Genomic DNA, 22711 nt, shown 5'->3' on the forward strand with positions numbered 1-22711 from the left:
AGAAATCTATTACATAATGTACTGTTCAAGAACATGAGCAACTTAGATGGAACACTATAAACTAGCATGTATTAAACCTATAAACAATAATGAAGCATCCATCATTACTTAGAGAAGCTATTAGACCCTTAATCCTTGGGCTATTGCACAATTTAATCACCCAGTAACACTATTCTAACAACTCTTGATATAAGATAAACAATCTTAAATAATCTCCTAATGAGAAACTAAAGCTATTCCAACTAGAGCTTAGCAGTGGTCATCTTCAACTTAACTTTACTCAAACTTAATCAGAGGAGTTAATGAGGAAAATTAATAAGCATTTGGTTAGTCTTCCATCTTGTTCTTCCTGGAAGCTTTCAGAAATGACAATAAATATTTCAAGTTTTGGTTTTGGTTTTGTGTTGGTATTGAGGCTTAGACTCAGAACCGTAAGCTGTATCTTGGATTTTTCACTCAAGGCTGGTGCTCTACCACTTCAAAAACATTGCCACTTCTCTATTCTGGCTCATTAGTTGGAGATGAGTTTCACTTACTTTTCTTCCCAGGCTGGCTTTGAACTGGGATCTTCAGATCTCCAGTTAGGATTACAGGTGTGAGCTACCGATGTCTAGCTAACGATGAACATTGTGCAATTGTTTTCAATTGTGGGCAAAAAAACTGGAAATAAATCCAAGGTGATTGAAGGAATGTTACCAAACATAAGGATTGTTAAGGCAAAGATACATAGAGCTTTCTGAATCTATAAAAGAGATAATTATATAATGAAATATAAAGACAAATAATAATTAGGAGTGTGGTTATGACATTACTGCATCTGGCTATTGGAAAGATGTTTCTAGAAGCTGTGAATTTTTTTTTAACCTGAAGAATCACTGAAGTGGTAAAGAACACAGAAATCATGTGGAGAAGATAACTGTTGGAGCTTTGGGCAAATGTATAGAGCACATGGTGACTGAGGATGTCTTTAGATAAATTCATGAGCACCATGAGGAAAAGCTTCCCAATTCTATTGAAGCAAGTTGAAGTAATTTATACTCGATATTCAGAAAGCCCAGCAACATCTTACACATTACCAGGAACCACATGAAGAACGAGGGTCCTGTGTCTCATGTAGCATCTAAGAGCAGATTGGGCAGAAGAGAAACAAAGCAACGGCCAGGTCCATACTGAGTCTAGATGAAATTTTATTCTCATCATGAAAATTCTAGGGCTTTCTAGAAGTTCAACTTTCTGGAATTGTCCTGCCCCGCTGAAATTTATCACACTGCCATGATTACACTTTATAATTTGCCATCTTTGTTTGCAGTTTGCGTCCTTGACTAATCATTTGTTTCATATCCGATAGAAACCTAAGATGAACAAACCCTTGAGAGAACAGAACATCATCTTCCCCTCAGAAACATGTTGCTGATGGCTACAAGATATTAACAGCTTGGGTTAGGTACTCTTTCTACGGAAAAGTTTAATTTCAAGGCTGGAGGGCTCAGTGCTAGAATGTGCTTAGCATGCAGGAGGACCTAATTTCAATCCAAAGAAAAGAAAAGAACAAGAGCACTTCAGTAACTTATTTTTCCTATTGTTATTAGGCTAAAGATATGATTTAAGAATCAAATGATTCTAGGTATCAGTGGTTTACACCAAATCTGGAAGATCATGGTTCAAAGCCAGACCTGTCTCCCCCTCCCCCTCAAAAAAAAGTTCACTAGACTCCTTCAAATAATCAGCAAAAAGCAGGACTGGTAACATGGCTCAGGTGACAGAGTGCCATAAATCCAAGGCTCTGAATTCACAACCCAGTACTGACAAAAATTTTAAATAAAAATAGCATAGCAAATGAAACTTGAAGGGATTATTAAGATTGTGGGGAAATCTACCGACTATAACAATGTCAATTATTAAAAAATAGCATGGCAACTAATTGATTCTATAATCCATATCAACTCATACATACTCCATCAGGTCTTCTAGCCCTCCTTCAAAAGAATGTCTGTGTTCTACTTACTGAAATGAGATAATCTGCCCCTAAAATGGCAGCATTTCCCAACTAGTAAGGGAAAAAAAGATCATGTATACAAGCCTCAGATTTTCAGATAGCTTTCCTCATCAATTTTTCTTCACCCTATGCTACTGCATTATGCTAGACCCTAATAATGAACCTGGCTTAACATAAGTAACAGGCTTAGCTGTAAATAAACAAATTTTGTTCATACTTCCTTGTCCACTCCCCACGGCAAAGGCTCCAGATCATGTGCTTTGCAGGAATTGCACAGCAGGCAGTAAGACCCATTCATCCAGCTCTTTCTCTAATATTTTTCTTTCCAGTTTCAAATTGTTGAGATATTAAAAACAAATAATTCATAGTACTTCCAAGATACTTGATATAAAAGTACCCAGATCTAATCAGAAATTAGATGGAATCACACCTTCATTTGCCCATCTAGCCCATCAAAAGTCTTAAAAAACAAGGTGTTCTTGAGATTTTTGAAGTTACCAAGCAGTATAAAATAGGAATAGAAATAACAGTAGAGAGAACAAATTGACCTGAATAAGGGTATTCACTGGAGTTCATATGTTCACTTACAGGTGAACTTTAAGGTAGAAAATGGGAGAGACTATTAAAGCAAGGGAAATCAAGGTATCAGAGAGTTCACAATAAACTTCATCTGTATAGAATAACAAGTCTCATGTACTGGAAATTTATCCAAGTATTTAAGGGCAAGAAATGATTCAGGAGCTCTAGATGCCCTGTCTATATGTAGAAAGGGATTGATTTTTATCACTCACTGGAAACCAGGCAAGTTCTGGCACCCAATGATGATGAGTCTTCTCTTCTTTACATTAACTTAGTTAAGAAAGCTCTTCTCTTGATGCTAATGGCCACTGGAAATAATTGAGTGTATTCTATGTCAAGCTCTTACATGCATGATCTCAATTTACCCTTTAACCAAACTTATAAGATTAGTTCTATTGTAAAAAGCCAATTTTTCGTTTTGGCTAACAAAATTACAAAACTGTCTCCACAATGTTCTAACAAAATATTCTGCTCTGCTACATCACTTTTAAGACAGAAATATAAATATTTTTAAATAATGTAAACAATGAAAAATTAAGATGCAGTCCAAGAGTAGCGTATAAATAGCAGAAGGTCAACAAAAATGTGACAGTACAGTAATTCTAAATGCTGGAAAAGACCATTAGTATCATTGATAATAATATCATCAGTAAAATTGATATTAGTCATCACTAAGAAGTAACCAATGAAAACCTATTATTTATAATCTATAAGTATAAAATCTATAAGTATAAAAAGAAAAATGGACGTCAGTATACATTAATCTTGTGTCTAAGTAGGAAATGTAATAAGTATTTCCCAGCTCATATTTATAGCACAAGAATTGTTATTTAAATATCTTTCCAGAAACAGAATCCTTACATAATAAACATTTTGTATTGGTACAGTTATCTGACTAGTTGTCTAGAAATGTCAATTTTAATAGTGGAGATCATAAGTATGTATTTTACTTAGCGATATATATATATATGAATATTCATATACACATTTCAGAGCTTTGCTTACATATATTTGCATTAAGAAACTCTGTGCTATCAGAATTTCTAAATGTATTGCCAAATAAGTAAGAGATTACAGATAATGCTCCGTTCACAGTACAATTCTTTGAAATTAACCCACAAATTGGGTTTACCTCATATTTATATTTTATCTAAGCCATCTTTCTGACATCGGCATTTCTTTTCTTGGGATTCTTACAAAGATGATTATCACGCAGAGTACATGCTAACATTTGGTGGTTTTAATCTCCGTTGAAGATCTTTATTTCGAGTATATTTTCTTTTCTTTCATCTGTTCCTATACATGCTAAGATGTCAAAACTAAAGTTTTCTGATGTGTCAGCCATTGGTCACAGGCAATATGTGAAATCCTTTCCAAGGCTTAAAAATTTAACTTAAGCAAGAAAACTAGAACTGTCATAATGATGATAAACTATCCTATCAAAGACTATCTTTTTATTTCTTCTTTTTTTCTTATTTATTTATTTATTCATTTATTTGCAGTACTTGGGCAAGCCTAGGACCTCATACATGCTAGACAAAAACTGTAGTTAGTTTTTAGACACATCTCCAATCCCTCTGGTCAAATTTTAATCCCTAAAACTTACAGCTCCATCTAGAGCAAACCAGATTTCATGTAAATATAATGTATCATCTACTGAATGAGAATAGGTGGGGAAAAATCAGAAATATTATTAAAATTGTCCCACCAAATCACACCCCCATTTACAGATCAATGTAAGTGTGACTCAGATATTACCTTTCTTGACTACTGGATTTTCTCAAAAGGACTTTGAACTAACTCTTTTCTATAAACAATGAGATTTATGTAGAGCAATGTTTTCTGGGAAGTGGTCTAACTCATATGTTCATAACCATTAAGCTAACTCTTGTATTATATATTGTCTGTTGACCATTCATTACCCTTAAATAGCTTGTAAAGTCTTCCTGAGTGGTACGGATAAAAAAAAAAAAAGCACCTGTCTTAAAGCAAAGGCAGCAATCTCATTTGCACTGAGCTGAAACTTCAGAGATGCTTAAAGACAGCAATTGTTACATTCATTGCCCCGCTTTGAAGAGCTCCACACCTTCCAACAGACAGCTCATTACTGCAGAACTGTCTGTGCAAATTGTACACCGACTGCAGGCCCTCAGGGAAAGGTTTTCTGTTTTCTGTCTCTGGTACTAACTTAGTATGACTGGCCATATAACTGCCCTCTTGCCAGTAACGTTAATGATGGTGATTATTAGTAATAACTCTGAGTAATGAGGTTTTCTTCCTTGTACTCAAAATAATTGCTCCATGTAAATCCACTGCAATTTTTATAGTACGTTTAAAGATTAGTAACATTAGAAACTTGGCAAATCTTACTTATGGAGGCATTTTACCTAATGATCTAATCCATCAGTTACCAGGCTTCACAGTCTTGAGTCTCACCTGGTACTCAAGTATCTTCTTTCTTTGCATCACCACAACAAGCACCCACTTAGTCTCTGAGCTGCATTTTCAAGGCATTTTTTAGAAAGTGCCTTGTAAATGTAGGCTCCAGTTGAGGTAAAAGCGGCCTGTTTGTTGAGAGCAAGAAGGAACCTAAGTTGCCAAAGATTAGTCTCATAAACTGATCTACATTTTAATCACTAGCTAAATATGCTAATTTCATCTCAGAAGAAATGTTTGTTATATTCTGAGAAACATATTCCTATATTCTGATGGCTATGCAAGAATTTTGAATTATGCAAAACTTGTAAAATCATCCATGTATAGCTAATGCATGAGAGAATCGATCGGAGTTGGGAATGGTTTGTTGCTTTTCTCAATAGGATCATTTCTATAGTGTCCCTGAATCTCCAAATCAAAAGAACACGTGCATGGAGAAAGTTCATTGCTATTGATCGTTCTTGTTTATTTTTCTAATTTCGCCATAAGAAGAATGGAGGAGCACTGGTTTCAATATGAAGGAAAATGAAGACAAAAAGCATACCATTTGGCCCACTGGCCAATCATTCATTTGGAGTCATTTGCAATGAAGAACTAGGCTGAGCAGAAATCCACAAAAATATACTTGTGTCCAAAGGAGATCAGAGTTTCAAAGTATGAAAAAAGTTTCCTAAGCAATATTCCTTTCCTACATTTTGTTATCTTATTACAGGCCCTTCAGAACAAATAAGAGCATAAATATAGATCATTATTTTAGTTGCTATCTGGTCATCTATCTTGTATATAAATGTTCTAGGTATATTTGTGTATATTTCTAGCTGTCTGTTATTTTGTTTTTTTATTTTTTTTATTGTGAAAATACTGTACAGAGGGGTTACAACTACATGGGCAAGGTAATGAGTACATTTCTTAGCAAGCATTGTAGTCTCCTCCTTTGTTTCCCCTTCCCATCCCTTCCCATCCTCCCCCCACTCCCACCAATCCTCCCCGCCCCCCTCTCCACCAAAGTTGTAAAGTTCGTTTTTGACACAATGACTTGTACTTCTCATTGTTGCAATGGGTCCACCTGTATCCCTACTTAAACGACTTGTTTTTCCCCTTCCCCTCCACAAATTATACCGAAATCAAATACAGTGAAAGTATGGGTTATACTGTGAGGGAAGGACATACAAAGCAACAAAGAAATTATCTTATAAATGCATTAGAAACAATTGCATGAAAGAAAAAAAAATTTGAATACATATCTTAGGGTTCATTTCCCTAACATCACCTTATCTGACCTTTTCTGCTTGACTCAGACATATACTAGATATTGCAAATAAGGGAAACCATGGGACTTATGTTTCTTTGGGCTTGGCTTACTTCACTTAATATAATTTTTTCCAAGTCTTTCCATTTCCTAACAAATGGGGCAATGTCATTTTTTTTGATGGAGGCATAGAATTCCATTGTGTATATATACCACATTTTCTTGATCCATTCATCTACTGAGGGGCATCTGGGTTGGTTCCATATCTTACCTATAGTAAATAATGCTGCAATAAACATAGTCGTGCTGGTAGCGTTAGTGTGGTCTTGTTTGTAACTATTTGGGTAAATGCCCAAAAGTGGGATTGCTGGGTCATAGGGGAGCTCTATGTGGAGTCTTTTGAGGACCCTCCATACTACTTTCCAAAGTGGTTGAACAAGTTTACACTCCCACCAACAATGCAGTAAGGTTCCCTTCTGTCCACATCCCCTCCAGCATCTGTTGTTATTAGAGTTCTTGATTTTTGCCATTCTAACTGGGGTGAGGTGGTATCTCAGTGCTGTTTTGATTTGCATTCCTTTTATGGCTAGGGAGGTTGAGCATTTCTTCATGTGTCTATTGGCCATCCCTCTGTCTGTTATTTTGTTATCCCTATTCCAACACCATTCACTTATTAGAGTATTTTAGTAAGTCAATATTCAAGAACGTAATCCATCCTTAAATTTTATTTTACTTTTTTCACCTTTTAAGTTGTTCTCACTAGTTACCATGAGAATTTTACTCAGCTCATTTAATATCATGTGACACTCAGCATTTCAGTTAGAATTAGAGAAATTTTCAAATAGAACATTCAGTTTTGGATTCTGAGTTTATTTGTCAATGAGTATGGTAATTTATCTATTTCTAGTGTACATTTAATTCAAACATTCTAACGTTATAATTCTTATAGTCTATATTCTTGTGATTTTTTTTGCTAATTGGACATATATATTTCCAATATTTTTCTCTCTTTTAAAGACTATTTCCAAGCATAGCTTCCAATCACCTTCTTTCTAGCCATTTAACTAAAACTATTTTGCAAACCTCATTGAGCCTTATTTCTTATTCATTACATATAAAAATACACTGTTTAACTTTCAAATATAAAAGATTTTACTCCTTTATTAGTGGTTAATTTTAATGGTTTATTTTCACTATGATCAGGTAATGAGAGTCCATTTTGCGTTGCAAAGATATTGTTACAAAAATCCTGTATTCTGTCATCATAGGCCCCCCCAAACCACATAATCTCCATATTTTAGCTACAGGTTTGCTTTTTTTTCAGCTTCCTCTAAGCTCTATCTGAGCAACTATCTTTAAACCCGTAACTTGCTCTTACTATCTTTCTACAGAGCCCTTTTTGTTTACATCTTCCCATGGGAGTGGTACTTACAAACGATATAGAAAATGAGTATCATAAGTACCAATTGGGTGAGACAATGACATCAAAACAAGTTTTAATTTATTAAAACCAATTTCAGCTCAATCCACAGAAAGACAATTTATCAGACACCAGAGTGATATTTATTATTTCTTTTTAAAAATATTTTAACTATAATTACTAGACTGTAGAGTACAAATAGGTACACTAAAAATGAATTTACTATAGTCTACTGACAAGAATTCCTGAATAGTATTACTCATTATGTTGACCATCAAGGTAAGATAGTACTATTTTATTGGGTGGGTAAAAGTCCTAGGGACATTTAAAAAATCAGATTTAATTAAATCCAATCAAATTTAATTAATTAAGCCAATCAGATTTACTTAAGAGAGGTTTCAGCCACCCAAGCAAACCATTTCCATAAATATTGGAGAAAAATTTAATTTTGAGGTTTTAAAATAATTTTCAACTACTTTTTAAGCTGCTGAAAGAAGGAGTTGGCACAGGTAGTGAAATACCAAGATAAAAGTCTGTCTGCTCTTTTCACACTTTCCATCCGAATTGTGTAAACACATACAAACATATGCACTTTTAAAGAATTTATGCTCATTTATGAAGTATATTAAAACCTCCACCCAGATATATATGAGTACGCATTTAGGCTCACTCACCTCACTCACTCTTTTATCGTTGCTTTGTTACCTTCCACAAGTGGAAATACTAAATTTTATTGTCTACTTCAGTGGTAGACATGTGCAAGTCTTTAAAGTTTTAGGAAATATTTGGTTTATTAAGTACTTCCTAGCAGAATCTATTCAGCCAATTCATTGCTCAGTCTCCTACTGTTTTAAAAATTGCCTGCCATTCCACCTATTCCATTACGGGGAAGATCTCAAAACACAGATTTTCCCTTTCAGTTACCTCACTCCTATATAAGGAATAATTGGGTGGAGAAATAGAAAAAAGAGCATGCCTCCAAGCAATTTGTGGCAGTTCTATTAAACCTTTGAACCTAGCCTGGAAGGAATTGTTTGTCAGTTGCACAACAAAGTATGATTTAGGAAAGAGGATTTGTTTTTATTTTTTTTTCTGAGGATGATTATTTTTCTTGACCTGTCAAATTGATCAATGCCAAATTCATTAGGGAAATGTGAAGAGGGTTCTCTGAGTTAGCAGTTCAATGTCCCATTCTCCTTCACAAGAAGAGAAAGCATTCTCTGGAGGCAGGGAGGCAAAATTCCACTGATCTAGAAAAAAGGAGAAAGGAACATATTGAACTATGGCAGTTATTATATATATAAATAATATATAACTGCATGTATATCTTTAAATGTGATATATATTAACTATATATCTTAATATATATCTTTAAATATCTATTAAATATAAACACTTATATTTATATATCTTTCTGAAAGCTATGCATGGATAAATGCTGATTAGATTAAAAATACCTTATATACAAATCCTTCAACCTTGACCTTTGTTACTTTTGCTACCATTTCCCTGTATAGCTGGGAAAGATCTACCTAAAGTATTATTTCTAGTAGCATTCATAGAGAATTACCTCCATTGTTTTTGTCAAAAGAGACATTAATCAAGTATAGCTTCTTTGCATAATACCGTATAACAATGAAATTTTTTCTGTGAACTTCAGTAATTCTCAAAAATAATTCAAGGCCATTGTACGTGATTTGTACAATATAGCTCACATAAAATATTAAAACCCAAGACAATACTTAATAATCTTTGAAGACCCGCTACAACAAACACACAGAAACATTTAAAATACAATCTACCTGAGATTTTATTTAAATGATTGACTCAGAGCCTGAATGAAGGGTAAGGATCAAAGCTACAGAAGAGAATGATCTACACAGTAAAAGGATACTCAATGAGCTAGAGGAGGAATAGAACTTTCTCCAATATTTATGAGACACTGTTTTGCTATATATTCTAAGTTGGCTATATATTCTTGCTATATATTCTAATGTGTGAAACTCGGACTGTCAAACCACTGGATGAAATGAGGTAATAAGCAAAGGATGTTAAGAGGACTACAGAAATGGCAACAGTCTCTGAATGGTCAACTTTTCATTGTGTTCCTAAGTACAATGTGTTCCTAGAAACAAAGAGAAAAGTGTTAGAATGGAAAAGGGAAACACTAGAAATTTAACTCCACATGCATACGCCATAAGACACGCATTAGCTTATAATGAATTGGAAAAGCAATCATATAAACTCAGAGAGGATGTCCATATTCTTTAATTTAGTTGAGCTATAATTATCCAATGAGAACATAGGCTCTTTTGAGGTAATGTTAAAACTCTGCTGGGCTCTTCTGTCACTTGGACCAATGGATCTATTCATTGCAGGACTTGATTTCCTGTCCAGTTTAGCATACCATTAGTTGAAGGTAATTGTTGAGAGGATACTGTGTTACAAAAGCTACAGAGCCCTCCATCATTTCAGGGCAGGATTGGTGCCCTGAGTGAAAGATCTTGTTTCCCCTGTGTCCTTCATTATGTTGGGCTCTTCACACAATTGTGTGATTGTATACTGCTAAATAGTTATTTGGTGGTAATGGTGCATTTCAAATTGGCGACTCAAATAACAAGGATGGAGCAGGGGAGAGGAATGAGTATGATCTTTGACGAGCAATACACCTGGAAGTTTCAACAGTCTTCCTGGGAACTGAATCCCATGGTGATGATTTCAATACCTTTTGCGAGGGCTGCATAAAGCAGTTCTGTGAAGAAAATACTTGGAAACTATGTAGGCTATGTAGTGTGACACACGTGAGCCCATGTCTTTACCAGACTTCCTACTAGATAGACAACCTCCTTTGCAGCCTGTTATACACCTGCAGCTCTTTGAATCCCAAAACAAGAAAGAGCTTCACCTACCTTTTTTTATTTTTTCAAAGTGGAAATGTGATCTGCGCTGGTGTCTCTTTAAATGGTGTCATCCAGTTTAAAGAGAAAGGAAAGTACATTTTCCCACAGTAGCAGGAATATTGCTTCTTCCACTCCATGAGCTTTGCCATATTGTAGTTGCGTTCACAAGGAGGAAATGGATCCTCTGTTTTCTCATGCTTGTTCCTTTACACAAATTCATTTCATCATGTAGAGGGTTCTACAATTAGCAAACATTATGTGATTTGGTAAACAGCATAAAATAAATATTGCACTAAACAGAACATATTGAAGATCTTTTTATGCCCTTTGGTATAATTTTATCTGTGCATGAATTTCTGCCTTGGAGGAATTAAAGCCACTAACGATGGCAGTTTGTATGTTATGAAATCATCTAGCAACTAAACTACTGAAGACAAGACAGGTTTCATTAAGTCCTGTTGTATTTTGAAACACTGGGAAGACTATGAAGATAAAGAAAAGAAATGAAGCCTTAATTGTTCTCAGGATAAATTGGTAGATGACTGAAATCACAATGTCTGTACGGGAATGAGAAGGTAACTATAAAGCAAACTCTCCTTCATTTTTACAATAACCAAGACATTGCTATGATTTCAACAGATACAGTTGATTTATTATCTTTGACCAGCATTCTGATCATTGGGTCTGTCCCTCAAATCTTAAGCCTTCTGCAGCTCAGTTTACACACTAGTCAACTTAATAGTACTTTTCTCTCTGCTCAATTAGTGCCTTTAGCCTCACCAATTTCAGGGTTGGGAATCATTTTATAAACTAGCAAGTTGACGACACTTGTTAATACCAGAACACAGAGCTCCAATTATTCATGCAATTCAACACATTCCCATTTAAATCAGAGCTTGAAATGCTTTTCTGTGTATTGACCAAAAAGAAATCACCAACATGCATAATTTTTATTTCCTCTCTTCAGTCTGTCCTCAAAGATACGGTGGTGAGTCACACACAGACAACGTATTTATCATTGCATGTGGCATGGTTTCCTGAAAAGGACTCATCTGTAAACATTTTCCCCAGCCAGAACAATGACGCAGCTGTGTCCCCAAGTTCAGTCACCTGAAGAAGCAATAATGTTATGAATTGCCCGATGTTGGATTTATTGACTGAAAATTAAGGAACTTAATCAAGAATATCTTGGCCTTTAAAATGAGGGCAAGAGAGACATCCTTTATGGAGTAAAGATCTAATTTACATTAATCCTCTTGAAGTATTCTTATGTAAGTTCTATGACTATAGACATTCACATGCTCTCCCTTCTGGAAGACAGATTTGATACATAGGCTGCAAAAAGTATAGAAAGAATGAGCATCTTTCCAGAAAAGTCGATTTTTATGACCTATCTTCCTTAAACAGAGCAATTTTCTATTGCAACTACCACCCAAGACCATAGAGTTTAAAAGAACAGCAACAAAAAAATGACCTCACTTAAGTTTTTCAAATTGCTTTACGGAAGATAACAATATTTCATCCAATTGTTTGTTGGAGTTAGGCGATGACAGAAGTATAATTTTGCTGTAAAAATGTTTCACCCTATTTGTATCACTGGAAAACATACAGGGCTTCCATTTACATGATTCAAGTTCTAGGAAAGTAGCTCTCTGCAGGGTGTGCAGGCTTTACTTACCAAAAGGCAAACAAATCTAAGGCCAAATGTTAAAGTTTAGCTAAAAGCATTGTAAAGTAATTGTTTTTAAAACAAAGAATCAAGTTCATTCCTGAGAATGTAATGTATCTTTGATATAATTCATATGAAGGCCAGTTGTAGATCAGGTATCAAATTGGAGAGTAGAGAGAACCAATCGTTCAATTCTCTGACTTGGTAGTTCCTAGATTTGACTTTTCATGTTTGCATCTACAATTCATTTCGGAGATCTGAGCGGGCACATACACATTATCCCCATTTTTAGCCAGGTATCCATGACTAGACAATTAATGGAGTTCATTTATCGTAACAAAAGGTTTTTTCTACCCTTAAGTAGACATCACTAAAGTTTTTTTTCCAGGAATATCATCTGCATGTTCAAGAGAACATGGTATATTTGGGCCACTGACCAAAGAGGAATTCCTTGATTCATTTTCAGTGGGATAATCAGAATTATTCTAACAAACCCCTGAAAAATTGTTGAAAAGTGAAAATTCCATTTGTTCTTTTTGAAATTAAACATCTCAGTATTCATATTTAAGAATAATGTACCCAATGCCCTAGAATAATAAAGCAGTAGTTGTGTTCCAAATTTTAATAAAAGTGAAACTAAAGTTTTTTAATACTTTTTTTTCCAAAACAAATTCTGGAAACCAGTACCTTTTAGCAATGTTTAAAATTGGCCTTTCTTTGGTCTCTTTAGTGATTGATTTGAGATTCAGCAGTAGGTAAACATTGTGCTATTAGCAGACCTGCTCTACATCTATTTCAGATGCAAGCAGTGTCTGCATAACTCCAGGAATATGACATCTGTAAGAGTTAACGGGGAATCTCATTAGCTGAAGAAATAGCTTACTGAAACACATTTTGGGATGAAAGCCAGGATTTATGCAATAAGGTCTTCCAAGAGATGAATGAAAATTATTGATGATCTAGAGGAATTATTTCTAGAAATCCTTGAGACGAAGCATGTTTGTAATTAATTGAAAATCAACAAACTGCTTAATCATAAAATTAGTAATGAAAAATGAAATTTTAAGTAGAGTTACTACGTGAAATTTCTTTACCTGAAAAACTCTGAACTAATAAACAATGAGTTAAGCTATATCACTGTACTTTGACTTACTATTTGCTCCTTAGAAAAAAGCAAAGCAGAGTGGGGGAAAAAAACAGGATAAAATTGAGATTAGCTAAGCCCTAGGTTTGAATTTCTATATGATCTGTAAATTTGGAGAAATCACTTAACTTTTGTAAATCTCCCTATTTTATAACTCAATAATATGTGCCATGTGAAATTTCTATGGACATTAGTATTTAAGAGTTAGGAATTATAACTAGGTATGTGCACATGCTAGAGACTTAAAGTCTGTACCCATCCAGGGCAAAATGCATAAGACTCTATCTGAAAAATAATTAAAGCAAAGAAAAAGAAGGGGGGTAGAGGATATGGCTCAAATGGTATAGTACTTACCTAGCCAGCACAAGGCCTTAATTTCCAACTCCAATAACATATATACATATATAATTCACATTTTATGTACCTAGAAGGGCTGAGTACAGAAAATTAAAGTGACTGATACAAGAACATCAACTAAATAGCAGACCCAAAACAAGAATCAACACATTAAACAAAGATCAACCATAGTCTTTCCTTTGACAACTTTGGCAATAAGAGTTACTCTCTTACATACTGACAAGGTCATACGCTCTCTCACATAGTACTATCCATGTAACTTATGTGGGAACTTCTAAAATTACATATGAATAGGAGATGAATTGATAACTACCCAGATGGGAAGATAGGTGGGTGCATGAATAGACTGACAGCATAAAGAAGAATCTCTTTTCCTACATATAGAATCTACTCCTCAAAGACCACACTTAGTTACATAAGCAATCATACTCATAATGAAGACGCTTCAAATTTTTACACTTCCCTTGTGATAGATGATGATGTTTTGCTACTTATAAAAAGAAGAATTCAAAACTGAATTTTAAGATACATTTTTTTCTATTTTTAGTGAGACTATTGTATGCACTGTTAAGAAGTTGTGTGAAGTATTTACTTTATAGCACTAAGGACATAAAATGGCCATGATGTTTCTCTAGGAATCACAGTGATTCCATTTGTATAAATCTCATCCCACTTATAATACTTTGGATATATCTTTCCATAACAATTGATCTTTAACAGGAAGAATAATTGCCTCTGAAAAGAAAAACCATTCATGAGAAACCTTTGCTGCCTTGATGAACCCTTGCCTTTAGAAAAGCAAAGTTCAGCTGGGCGCTGGTGGCTCACCCCTGTTATCCTAGCTACTCAAGAGGCTGAAATCTGAGGATCACAGTTCAAAGCCAGCCCATGTTGGATAGTCTGTGAGACTTTTTATCTCTAATAAATCACCAGAAAACCAGAAGTGGTGCTGTGGCTCAAGTCGTAGAGCACTTACCTTGAGCTGAAGAGCACAGGGATAGCGCCCAAACCCAGAGTTCCAGAGTTCAAAACAAGAAGAAAAAGAAAAAAGAAAAAAGAAACAGAAAAGTTCTTTGAGCCCAAAGACTATTATTAACTCTAAATGTGATGTTTAAGCTGAAATGCATATCAAACTCCTCTTAATATTTTTAATGGCAGTGGGTACTAGTTCTGGGTACCTAGATAGTCTGATAACTAAACTTTTCCTAAAAGATCTTATGTAAATGGATGTTGAGAAGAGTTTAATAGGTGTTTGGTCCAGTCTAAACTACTGAAAGGCAACTTGATAGGTGATTATCTTTTCTCACTGTTCTTCTTAACTATTCATGCTTCTTTATTATTGAAGCCAAAGAATCCTGCCTTGAACCTAATAAAAGATTGTTTTTTATTTTGAATTTGCCTCAATCCAAGTTCTGATTAAATATCTAGACCAGCTAATTAGCCTACTTCTTATAATAATTACTTTTAAAAATGAAGATAATTATTAAAAATAGCCTTAAGTTAATGTGTTCTTGACATGTCCGATGTTATTTAACAACCAATATAATTGCTTCCATTTTCTTCCAACTGAATTCCAACAAATGTATGCACATCCTGTTTATATACTCTTCTAATGACTTCGAACTGAAAATAATTTTCTTAAGCCAAAATGCACTGAGGTTCAATGTGTGAATATGCAACCTAATTAAGAAGGACAGGAGGGGTTTTTTTAGTTTTGGTTTTGGTTTTTTGGTTTTTTTTTTTTCCTGTTTTCTTGATTTGAACAGGGTAGGGGCAGGATCAGATTGAGATTCTTGCTATCATTTTGTTACGCACTTTACTTTCCTTGTATGTTAATGAGATTTTCCAACCGCTTCTCAGGAGTCACTCTCCTGCAGATTCATAGAACATATGTTAACACATGAACATGAAAGTTAGTAAGTATATTTAATTACTCCAATCCCAATACAATGGGAAGTGTCTGCTGTCCATTCATATCAAAGTACACTTATTGGGTGGACAATCGAGCTCTATCTATCTCATTCCTGGGGGGGTAGTGGATCATCATCACTTGCTCCTGTTGGAATAGGAATCACTTATCATTTGGGGGTTAGATCCCAACATCATAATTTGGGAAATTCATCAACATCCAGGCTACACCAATAGATTATTTTGTCTGTCTTACACAAACTTTTTCAGAGCTCCCACGGAAAGAAACTGGTGTGTTTAGCTGATCCTAGGGGTCCCCCTGCTACACAGTTGTCTCATATTCATTTATTTGATGACTCAGGTCCAAGCTCTCGCCCAGACATAATCTCATCTTTACTAGGGATGGATTTACAGCTGCCATATTCTATTCCTTTGCACCCTACATGATTTATCATCAGTCCTTCCTTGTACTGTCTTTGTCAACACTGCATCTGTTTTCTTGCCTCTCCAACGAAATCATAAGAATTTGAGGGTAAAGACACCAATTTTTGTTGTTGCCACAGATGGTCTAACACATACTAAGCATACAATATACACCCAATGAAGGGAATATTCATTGTGTGATGGAAGAATCCCATGAGAAATTAGCATGTTTATTACTTCATTTCAAGGGTACCAAACACAATATCCTGTTTTATTTAGAAAGAGTGCTGCAGAAAGGCATGTAACTCCATATCTGGTTTAGAATCTTGTGTTTTATTACTCCATGTAGGAGGGGGAAGGGAAGAAACACTGGAATCTATTCAAAAACTGAAAAGTGCAGGGTGTGGGGAGAGTAGAAAGAAATTTGCTTAAAAAATTTCCAGACTGCTTAAGGCAATTTCTACTCAGTCTTTTAGAAATGATGTGGGGTTTTGGTTGTTGTTGTTTGTTTCTGTTAGTGCCGACAAGTCTAAACAAGGCGAGTGAACGAATAAAACTCTGTAACTTATTTTAATGAATCCATTAATACATGTGTGATGGATGTGGGCCGCTGATCACAGGCAGTTACTTGTCTGGTCCACAACCCTACCAGTGAGTTACCCATCCATCACTGTGAGTCAACAGCAAAAAGAATTAAGGGAATACTCTGAATCATAAGTCAAATCTGACCAGTGTGGTTTCTCCTCTGTTTTATGAACTGTTTTATTTGGTGATTATGAACATGGCTACTATATTGCATTAGAGATTGTCTAACTTGAGGAGAAATGCACCAGTCTCTCCACAAATGCCAGAATCTAACCAGGAGCCTAGCTCAAGGGGAAGCCAAGGACGACATTGGGGCTGGCAGACAAACACTTGGTAAGTGACTTGCCTTATTCAGACCTTCTCATAGTTTTTGCATGTTTATCCCATTTTTCCCCATGAGCATGTATAAACATATGTGGGACATCAATTCTGCTTTAATTAATAAGTTCATTTCTTTGCTTGCATAGTGACACAGAGGTTGCGAGTTCACATGTCAATTTATGAGAGCAACGCCTCCTGACCAATGTCACCCCTCCCATCACTCTCCCCTATCAATCCCAAACCCACTGGTCTCCTCTAGCTCCATAGATCTACACACATTGAGTATCATGACAGTACTTGCCAATATTTGGCATATTTTATGATAAGCTTTTATAAAACATCTCTACTTCATCTTACTGTACTATTGCACTTATTTAACAGTATTGGATGATGGAATTATAAAAATTGAGGACAACTTAACCAGTGCTTAATGATGAGGGTAGCTGAGGAGGAGTCCTTGTATTGGAAAAAATAGTCTGCACCATAACTTCATTAACAATGCCAATATCAAGGTTGAGATCTTGGACTATAGCTCTGCAAAATGTTACCATTGTGACAAAGAGTGCAAAGGAGAATATCTGTATTACTTTAACTTGCATTTACTTTCATTCACATAATAATTGTACATATTTATGAAATGCAAGGTGGTGATTAGATATGCATTTATAATGCTTAATAATTAAATCAGCATTATTGGGATATTCATCTCCTTGGCACTTCTTTGTTTGGCGCCTACCAAATATTTTCTTCTCGTTCTTCATAAAACATGTGACAAATATTTGCTTCAAACTATCATCACCCTACAGTGCTGTATAACAATAGAACTAATTCCTTCTAACTGTGTTTTGGTGTCTATTACTGGACTTCTCTCCATCCAATCTCTTCCCCTACCCTTTCTAACCTCTTGAAAGCATGATTCCATACTCTTCTTATATAAAGTCGATGATTTTAGCATCTATGTATGAGAGAGTATACATTCTTTACCATTCATTGCTTGGTCAATTTAACATATTGTGCCACGTTTTTGCCACAGATGATAAGATCGCCTTCCTTTGTGGCAGAATAGTATTGTGTAGTGTACATGTGTCACATTTTCTTTATTAATTCTTTGGTTGATGAACATCTTGATTCTGTGTCTTGGTTATGGTAGTGAAATAAAAAGATCCAATATACAGCATTATCTATCATTAATGAATTTTGGAGAGCTTGTGACTATAAAGAAAAACTATCTTTTTAGGTAGCAATAAGAGCATTACATTTTGAAGATTCTCTTGTAGGCCTCAATATATTCTTCTAAAAATGCACTTCCATAACAACTGAGCTATTCTCTTTTCTCACCCACTTTCTCTAGTGGCCTCCCCCATTACCTTATGCCTGAACACAATTACAATTCCATTTTAAGTCTCTCAAACGTGACAAATCTCCACTTTGTAGGACTTTTAAAATTCATCCATCGTATATGAAAGCTTTTGGAAGATACCCACCACCGGGCAGTTAAAACAACTCTTTCCTTTGCACCCTACAACTCTTTGATACTATTACAGTACCAACTCTGTCCTTCCTCTTCATACTATATACGTTCCAGTAAATGGAAATATAACCTGCGTATCTCACTCGATGTGCTTCTGTATACATTAGTTGCCAGAGATCTCAACCTGTGTCCCCACCCTCCCCCATTCCCCTGAACTCAAAAGGCAATGTGAGTGAATCCCTGCAGACTCATGCCACACCATGTGAATAGCCTTTCCTCTCGTTCACATGAAATGAAGTCCATCTAGAGAGTAGACTCCCTGCAGAATAAGATCCTGAGGCTGAGCCCAGGGGGAGAGGGGTATTTCAAATTTCAGTACTCCATTCTCCTCCTGACACACCAGGTGAAGAAGGAATAAAGCAAGATACAGAATCAACTCAAACTACCACAACTTTTAAAGATTTTTGGCCAGGATGGAATAAAGTGAAGGTTTCTGGCATGCAAACACTATGATATCAGGAGAGTCAATGTGATGATAACTTAGAAAGCTACCAAGTGACTAATGGGTGAGCAGTACAAACACTGTGCTCAATGAACAAAGGAACGAGTCACCTCCCAGGCAGGAGAGAACAATAGGACACAAGATTTCATCACACGATGCAGAACAGAATGTAATTTAAAACTGACGAATGCCCTATTTCTGCAATTTCCCATTTAATAGTTTGTGACTTCGGCTGACTGCAAGTAACTAAAACTGTGAAAAGCAAACCCATGGGTAAGCCATGAGAGGGAGGTATTATATACATATTATTTTAACATTGTGTTTTAACATATATCTTTATGGATTGCTGATTAAAAATAAGATTAAAAATAATACATATAAGGCCCTTGGATTCCTCAACTACAAACTGCAAATAAAAGAACCTTTACATCATACCATTGAGAGGAGAAGCAAATAAGTATAGCACTTACCTAGCACAGGTCCTGACTAGATATTGTTTTGTTTTCTTGAATCTCAGTATAGGCCTTCCTCCAAGGATGGACAGCACTGATCTAGACAGTGATTCTTCAAGAGTGACTGAATTGTGTGCTTTCTTGGGGATATTACCTGATTCTGATGATTCATCTTCCATTTGTGTGTGCAATCTTGGTCCAAAACTCCTTATGTTACAACTTCCATGTAACAGGATCTCCACTAGGAAAGGACCTGGGTTAATCTTGGAATTTAGTTGCAAATGGATCGTCTCCTTGCAAGCAAACTATTGTTTTTTTTCTTTTTGTTGCTTATGGGGGTTGAACTCTAGGCCTGTGTGCTGTCCCTCAGCTCTTCAGCTTAAGGTGAGTGCCCTACCATTTTAGCCACATCTCCACTTCTGGTTTTCTTGTGGTTATTTGGAGATAAGAATCTCATGGACTTTCCTTGCCTGGGCTGGCTTTGAACCGAGATCCTCAGATCTCAGTCTCCTGAGTAGCTAGGATTATAGGCATGAGCCACTAGGGCCCAGCAGCAAACAAATTATTCTTTTGTCCTTTAGGACCATTTTTTTCAGTTATTCTAAAACATTATTTGTATCTGCCAACTCAGATCACATTTCCATACCATCCAATCTATTCCTTTCCTCGGGCCTATTTTAGCCATGGCATGTATCACATCTTAAAGAACAAACTCCTTCTCTCTGTCCTACTCACGGTTGGACCACTCCATTGTATCTAATCTTCAGGCATTTGGTACATTTTTTTTTGGTCTCCTAATCATCTCAATCCATTTTTTAATTTGTTTTAATATATACTCATGACTATGGGCCTCCTCACTATTTTAACATGGGAAAGATTTGCACAGATACTAAGGTCAAGCTCAGGAAGTTTTATTGTCTTCTGGCACAAAGTTGACATTTCAGGCACTCAGCATCAACTTGAAGACTATACACTAAAAACCTACAAGAAAGTCAGCAAAATGAATTCAGCTCTTCGAGTATAAAAGGGGACGACACTGACAAGTAATTTTTATTGGAACATAAAATATAAAACAAAAATTTCCAATCTGCCCTTTAATAGCCCACTATTTTTAGGGTCTCAATTCTGTATCATTTGTCAAATCCAGCATTAGAACATGAATCGAAAGTCTCAGAAGCTCTTCTAATTCCTCACAGAATGCATAGACTTAATATGCACATGAGTCGCTATAACTTTTAAGGATATTTAAGTTTTCTACCTCACCTATACTCATATTCTTTCTCCTCAGAAAAATAATTGTAATTTTCTGACAATATTTGAGGGTGCTATGATGGTAAGAATTGAAAACAGTCAACTCCTTTAAGTAAGAACTACAAAAAAGACCTACCTAACTTGGTCCTAACCGATGCAATCAAAGTACAATGAACCATTAAAACCTGTGAGGAAATAGTTGTTGTCATTATTTTTTTTCAGAAAAAGAACCCACAGCATTATTTTAGTAGCTAGTAAACCTAAATAGCACTGAAAGATTAAGATACAAATTTATATTCACAAGTTATAAATACATGCTTATATTTACAACTTATTATGAAGTCACGCAATCTAAGGCTTCTCATAACCCATTGTCTGGAAGATATAGAGATGTTTAAACTTTTACAAAGAAGTAGATACTAAGTTCAATATTTTTAATCTCTTCTTCACATGCATGTAATAACCAAGCCACAAAATGACAATCTAGGTGAGTATATTTATCTAGCATCTTATCCCCTTCTAAAAATGATGACAAAAGAGACCTTGTATCTCAGTGGAGTAGTAAAATCTTTGAACTTCTGGAGTAATTAAAAAGACACCCCCTAAGATAATCTGAGAAGCATACTTAGAATTGTAGATTTGATCAATCAAATTCTGCGAAATAGAAAGGTGAATTTCAAACTCCTAAAACTTTAGGGAGATTTTGAGAAAATATTAATGCTATCTAGATTCCCAGCAACACCCTAGAAGGTAAAAACCTGGTGTTTTGCATACTTCGACCAAAGGGAATAAACTAGGGAAAGAAATGTCATTCTTATGTAAGAATATCTGAAGCAACATCCAACCCAGCAAACAAACTATTCATTGTTTCCTTGTGAAAGCTACTTGCTACTGATAATTGTAAAACATTGCTCATTTCAATAGCTCTATGCAAATATTTTTAAACTACAAAGTGAAAAGGAAGCCTGAATCTTCCCAGACATAAACAAAATTAACTTAAATATCAACAGTTATTATTTTTTACTTAGCCAAGACCTTTCCAGGGCTAATCTTAACAGAAATCCATACTACTTGGTGTGATTTAAGGGCAATCAAATAGAACCAACCATCTTTAACAAATTCTTAAATGTTATTAAAATAATTTCCCACAATCTGCCAATTGGAAAATCATGTTAATTAACAGTATGAGTAATTCATAGGTTCAGTGTTTATTAAAAGTGTTAAAGGATCTGGAATTAGTTAGGGCTTGCTAAAAATGGTTTGAATCAAGTTTCAAAAGTATCTCCACTTCCTTTTCTATTCAATGACAATGCCTTGTTGAACCACTTAAGCTTTTAATTCATTTTCTTCTTTTTGCTTCCTTTATATTTTTTTAGGGATGGGGGACTTCATTCCCATTATACGAGGTCAATGGTTTAGCCCCCCACACACACACTATTCAAGGTCATCTGGATTACGACAACAATTTTCTAAAATCTCAGCTTCTCCCCAAAAGATTTGGTCTTAGCAATCTACTATAATGCAAATCTGATCACTTGTTCTGCTTAAACCTCTTAAGGATCTCTGGAGCCAAACAGATGAGTCAGAAATTTTTGTTGTTGTTTTGTGCTGCTGCTACAGGGGCTTGAACTCAGGGCCGTGTTCTTTTCCTCGCCGCTGGTGCTTTACGACTTGAGCCCTGCCTTAAGCCTGGCTTTTTGCTGGTCAATTGGAGATGGAGTCATACAGTCATTTATTCCTAGACTGGCTTTGAATGGCAGTCCTCCAGGCCTCAATCTCATGATCTGCTAGGACAACAGGCAGGAACCACCATCACCCTAGTTAAGTCAAATTTTTAATGAAGACAAGGACCTTCATCATCAGATCACTGACTGCCTCTCCAGTTCATCCCTCTTCACGATAACCAAATCCTCCAGCAAAAATGACTAACAGTCTATGCTGTCTCACCTTCTTATTTGTACACATCGCTGTTTTCTTTATCAAAAAGCAAAAGGAAAAATTCCCTCCCTACTTTCCCACAGGTCTCACTCATCCTGCACTGATTCTTC

This window comes from Dipodomys spectabilis, unplaced genomic scaffold (assembly GCF_019054845.1).
Source record: "Dipodomys spectabilis isolate Male_0828 unplaced genomic scaffold, ASM1905484v1 ptg000096l, whole genome shotgun sequence".
NCBI lineage: Eukaryota > Metazoa > Chordata > Mammalia > Rodentia > Heteromyidae > Dipodomys > Dipodomys spectabilis.